Source organism: Myxine glutinosa, chromosome 12, assembly GCF_964187855.1.
Source record: "Myxine glutinosa chromosome 12, kmMyxGlut1.1, whole genome shotgun sequence".
Lineage (NCBI taxonomy): Eukaryota > Metazoa > Chordata > Myxini > Myxiniformes > Myxinidae > Myxine > Myxine glutinosa.
In genome coordinates this window covers 1,609,725-1,616,502 of record NC_136272.1, presented here as the reverse complement: position 1 = coordinate 1,616,502, position 6,778 = coordinate 1,609,725, and positions in this window count along the sequence as shown.

The window sequence follows — 6,778 nt, the reverse complement described above, 5'->3', positions numbered from 1 at the left end:
ATAATTCATTTATTTTGTATAGCGCTTTTCATGAAGCCCAAAGGCGCTTTGACAGAGTGCAAAACATAATGCATAACAAAACATGGAAACAACAATTGCAAAAAGACAAGAATCAATAGGGAAATATTTAAAGCAAAAGGAGGGAGAAGGAGAAGTGATAGTCAGGGGTTAAATGCTGTGGGTTGAATGTTGAATGCAGTGCTGAACAGGTGGGTCTTGAGTGATGTTTTGAATGTGGTGAGTGAGGAGGAGTCTCTGATGGTGTGAGGTAGTGAGTTCCAGAGGGTGGGAGCAGCGATGGAGAAGGCCCTGTCCCCCCAGGATCTGAATTTGGTCCGGATGGGGGGGGGTCAGGAGGTTGGTACCAGCAGAGCGGAGGTTGCGGGTGGGAGTGTGTCTGGAGAGGAGGTCAGCCAGGTAGGATGGGGCCAGGTTATGGAGGGCTTTGTAGGTCAAGAGGAGGATTTTGTACTGGATTCTCTGGGAGATGGGGAGCCAGTGAAGCTTGTAAAGGACGGGGGTGATGTGGTCACGGGTCCGGGAATGGGTGAGTAGACGGGCAGCGGAGTTCTGAATGTATTGGAGTTTATTGGTGATTGTTGAGGCTGAACCATAGAGGAGGCTATTGCAGTAGTCCAGACGGGAGGTGATGAAGGCGTGGATGAGGGTTTCTGCAGCCATGGGGGAGAGGGATGAGCGGAGACGGGCGATGTTTTTCAGGTGAAAGAAGGCTGACTTTGTGATGTGTTTAGTGTATTTGTCGAAGGAGAGGGTTTGGTCAAAGATGACGCCAAGATTCCGGATGAGAGGGGAGGTGGATACTGGGATACCATCGATGTTGAGGGCAAAGTTATGGGTGGATTTTGTGAGCGTTTTTGGGCCAATGATGATTATTTCAGATTTATCACAGTTAAGTTTGAGGAAGTTGATTTGAAGCCAGGATTTTATTTCAGAGATGCAGTTTGTCAGGATAGAGTGGGTGTCGGTGGAGACGGACTTCTTTGCCATATTAATTGCCATATCTTTGTGAATAGTTAACATATAAACTTAAATAAAGTATCCTTTTGTATGTTTTCAGACATGCTGAATCCAATGGAACCATCATTTGGTTGAAAAAAATGCATATATATCAACATAGTGGTCAACTCTATGCTAAAATTCAAGATGGCTGCCGTTCGAATTGTGAAAATCATGAATCTTTCTCACTCTCCTACAGGAGGAATGTATATCATCACCTCGTTGGATCATCATCTTCATACTATCCATTGTGATGAACTGCAGGATGATGCAATAATTAAGGGAAAGAAAAAGGAATTATTGTTTCTTGTTGTAATAATTTGTATTTCTTCTCTTCGTAGGTGAGTGAACGGGAATTATGTCGACACGGAAAAAATGCAAACTTGTTCACGGCGAGACACTGAGATCAACTGTAGACACATGTCAACCGATAGACTGGAGTATGTGTGCCTTATGCCAAGAACACTCGGATAAACCAATGCAATGTCCAGCGAAATCAAAACGCACAGACGTTGGTGTTGGATATGATACTCTGGGTGAAAACTTGAGCAAATTTCTTGAAGTGGGCAACCAACCATTACCGATTGACATACGTAGGCTTGATGAAGGGGATGGTATTGGAAGCACACTGGAACGTAATCATGCCCAATGGCACAAATCATGCCGATTGAAGTGCTGTGCCAGTCGCCTCGCCAGAGTTCAGCTAGCTTCACAACCTACTACATGTACATCTGACAATACCCTAGGAGGACCTTACATGTTAGGGCAGGCTGAACGTACAGATCCTCTAGAAGATTTCAAGTGTTTCTTCTGTGATGAAGCTGGAACGGAGGCGATACCTCTGCATGAAGCAATGACACCACGACTCACGCAGAGGGTTAGGCAATGTGCATTGAAACTGCAGGATCAAAAGTTAATTGCACAAATCAGTTCTCGTGACCTTGTGGCCCAGGAAGCGAAGTACCATGCCAATTGTCTTGTCAAATTGTAAAATGCCAGCAACAGGAAGACAGAGCGGGGAGAAAAAGAGAACGTTGACCGAGTGTCTTATGGTATAGCATTGGTGGAACTTATGGGATACATAGAAGAGACGAAATTGAGCGACAAGGCTATTGCACCTGTTTTCAAACTAGTGGATCTTCTACAGTTATACACCGACCGACTGGCAGAACTGGGAGTTGCAATAAGTGGACGTATACACTCCACTGATTTGAAAAATCGAATACTCGCAAACATGCCAGGGCTTCGTGCATACAAACAAGGCCGGGATGTCATGCTCAGTTTTGATGATATAGGGCATGCACTACGGGATGCATGCATGGACGATGGCGACGATGAAGCTATTTGCTTGGCGAAGGCAGCCAACATAATCCGACGAGATATGTTGGGTATGAGTGCACACTTCGATGGTTCCTTCCCACAGGGATGCCAAGAAGATGCTGTGCCCAAGTCGCTCGTTGCTTTAGTTAGCATGATCATGGATGGACCAAATATCAAGAAAAAAGACGACGACGAAGTTATACAAACATCGCTCAGTATTGCTCAATTACTACAGTACAACAGTTATGTGAGAAGACGCGAAGGGTCCACTGGTACACACCACAATAAAAGCAGAGAGACTCCAATCCCCAGTTGGCAAAAGAGTGCCATGCAGGGCTGGCAACCGGTGTGGACAACACTACCAGAAGCTGTGGCGTCTTGTTCCGAGTTGCTGCGATGTGGATGTCAGAAAGGGTGTAGAGGACTATGCAAATGTGTCAGGGCTGCTCTTAAGTGTACATCACTCTGCCGTTGCAGTGGCAATTGTGATCACAATGAGGGCAACTAAAAGTTGTTACATTATGACATGTACATCGTCATGAACATTCACACTGGAGAGAGGCTACGAGTATATCACATAATGTTCGCAATGTAGGAACTGATTATGCACTTCTACACACCATGCCCCATAATAGTGTGTCATAATCTAGACGCATAAATAAAGTGCTGACATATTCCGACTTATGAAAATAGTATAATGATTTTTGCCAAACTCACTGCTCTGTGAATGCATAAGTCACGCCAATGTACGGTATAATTGTTGGTATGCAATGTGTACTGGTGTCATGGGTGTATAAATGTATAGGGCCGACTGATAGTATGCAATGTATAAAGGTTATTCTACACATTATAATTGGAGATGTATAAAATGTTTCACTTTGTTCAAAATATGATTTTGTTTTGCACAAGTATAGCTAGCTGCTCAGTCTACTTTTCTCATAAGATAACCGGTCGCTTTTGGGAATTCGGACGCTCGTAATCATAACATTTAACAACAACTGAAGGTGGTTCACTATGCATTTGTATTGTTTTAATTGATGGTGCCATTATGCCTGAAATATATTAATAAATAAACTTGATCTATGTTTTATGACAAAATTACTTGGTATTATATGATTTGGGTGGTAGATATCAACAATTCGAATGGCGGCTATTTTGAATTTTAGCATAGAGTTCACCACTATGTTGATATATATGCATTTTTTCAACCAAATGATGGTGCCATTGGATTCTGCATGTCTGAAAACATACAAAAGGATACTTTATTTCAGTTTATATGTTAACTATTCACAAAGATACAGCAATTAAGACATTTTCAATTGCGGCGGTGGCCATTTTGAATTTTCGCACTTTACGGGCTTCTCGGAAAAAATCCAGCTTGGTACCATATCTCAAGTTAATTAGTACCATCTTGGCATCATATATGCCAATGTTGGTGCTTTTACCACCAAACCCACAATCCTGGTGGCTTTTTACACATATCCGCCTCACTATTCCTTCTGCTCTAACTTTAACTCACCTATAACATCGGCATTCCTACCCACCTGTTCCCTTAATTCCTGTTGTCCCACCATCAGTTTCTCTACTTCCCGCGTCAGTCCTTCTATTCCCCCTTCCAGTTTGGCCGTGCTCTCCTTCAGCTCTCGCTGGACGCGCATCTCACACCGCTTTACCTCGTCACGTATCCTCGCGACCTCCACGCTCATCCTACGCCCAATTTCCACCCCCATGGTGTCCATCTGATCACCCATTTTATTCATTTCAGATCTTAACTCTTCCACGTATGCGCTGAATTGAGTCATGAATAAATCCATGTTAACCCCCGCTTGCACAGCGGGTTCAGCCTCCGCCGCTGGCCTTGCGTGCGAAGCGCCGCCATTATCTCCACTCCCTGCTGCGCCATGATTAACTCCAAGGTCAATCTGCGCGTTTATGTCCTGGGCCATTAATTCATCCTCATTCTCACTATTTACTATTTCTATACCCACCGGAACCTGATCGTCTTGGCCCGCCATCGTCCGAATGCAATTTAAACAAGAACAAGTCAGGAGACGACGATGGTTCACGAGCGAGCGGTATTCAATGACAAAGGATGGACTGTAAGCGAAACAGGCCCGGACATGTCAAAACGAAGGTTACTGACTTTGAAATGAGATAGAAAAGAATGTATAATCAGTTATGAGGTTAGTTAGCTAGCTACACAATACCGAAAATTCGGTGAAAAATGAAATTTAAAAAAAAATGAATTTTTTTTTTTTTTTAATCGAGCTCTGTGGGGCTAGATACATGACATTGGCCTAACCAAATATTGAAACCCCTGTCAGATTCCACCATATCCCTTGGAGAAGATGCAGCTTGAAATCGATTACCCCCTAAAAAGACATCTTTTTCGGGCGTGGCTACGCCCACTATGGGCGAAATACGCCCACTCTAGGCAGGACACAAGTAGATCATGATATCAACCTCCCACCAAAGTTTCATCAAGATCGGATGATGTCATCGGGTAGTTATGCTGCGGACAGACAGACACACAGACAGACGCACACACATGACGAATATAGTGGTCACTTGATAACTCGTGAACCAAAAAAAGCAATCAGATATTGCAAACCCTCGCCAGGATGTTTTTTCAGTGGTTTTTAAGGCTTTTGTGTTAAAACAAATATGGCGGCCGAACCACGTGATCGATGACGTCATCATTTTTTTTTTTCTAAACTAATTTATTCCAAGATTATGCTCAATAAAATTCATCTTGATCGGATGAAGTTTTGTACTTGTCGAATTATGACGTCACAATGGAGGCACCTATGACATCATCATTAACGTATTTTATTCCCAATGGAGTTCTTTACAATGAGCCATGTCTCAATTTTTTTCCATTCAGTGCTTTCGGAGATAGAGGTGCAAAGTTTTTCGGTTTTTCCAAGATGGCGGCCGAACCACGTGACTGATGACGTCATTATTTTTTTGCTCCACCAGTTTATGCCGACATGACGCTCTAGAAATTATCTTGATAGGATGAAGTTTTGTACTTGTCGAATTATGACGTCATAATGGAGGCACCTATGAGGGAGTAATGCATTCGATCGTGTCCGTCCGTCCGTGTGTGTGTGTGTGTGTGTGTGCGTGTGCGTGTGCGTGTGTGCGTTCATGTGTTTGTGAACAAGATATCTGGAAAAGTTCTGAACGGATTTGGATGAAAGTTGGTGGGTTGATTGCCCTTGGGATAAGGAAGAATTGATTAGTTTTTGGTGAAGCTCAGGATATTATTCCGGATCCAGGAATTTTTGAATGATTTTTTTACCATTGGAAGATAGGGCTCAGCAGCGGCCACCCACGGCGGGAGTATGCGCTCTACTGAGTGGCGTTCTAGTTAACATATTTTATTCCCCATGGAGAGTTATTTACAATGAGCAGTCTCAATTTTTTCTATTCAGCGCTTTCCGAGATATAGAGATGCAAAGTTTTTCGATGTTTCCAAGATGGCGGCCGAACCACGTGACCTATGACATCGTAATTATCATTAAAAAATTATACAGGTGGAGTTGCATCTGTGGTGAAAATTAACTGTCAATCAGAGCAACGGTTGCAGAGAAAATCATATTTATTCTGTGCGGACAAACAAACAAACAGACTCAAATGCAATACCCTCTCCTCTGGCGAGGGTAAAAAAATTGTTTTAAACCAAATTTCCACCACGTATGCAGTCGTGAAGCGTACTCCAGGTATGAATATCCCAAACTCCTGACACCAATTTTGTTGCGGATCCCGGGTTTGTCAACGTACTAAGGGGAGTTTATTACCCTGCTCCCCCTCAAACTCCGGTCCACGCAGGCCGCCGACTGAGACTAAACTCGTGATCGACGGGTTCAAAGCAACTTCAACCGCCAACCTCCCAGCCACTCGTCAAAGCGTTTGCTGGTCAAGGAATCCCAAATATCTTCAAGACACGCAGCTGCAGCTGAAGAAACCGGGGGTTAAACCTTCGCTTTCCACACTTTATTGCATGCCGAGCGGATTTGCACGGTGTGGAAAGTGGCGTTACCTGACGTGATTTATGGGCCTGATTCAAGCCAAATTCGGTCTCGGATGATGCTAGGCCAATGGAGAAAAGACGTACCCGAACAGGTTTCAAAGTAACAACAAAAATGTACAGCCTTTTATTTAGAAGGCAAAGAGACGAAGATGCAACGTGATATAATTTACACACTCGCACACACACAGGAAATGAATCACACACCGGTTAGACGTGTACCGGTGGACGGGCCGACGATGACTTGGGTCCGGCAGTTCCCACGCGTGGCGCATGGATCGATCCGGCAGACAGCACAAAGGAGGATCGCACGGAGGATGACCCAGCACAGCAGACGACCCAGCATGGATGAAGAACCAGTTTGGAGGGCGAAGGAGAAGAGCAGCACGTACGAACCAGCTCGTAGGA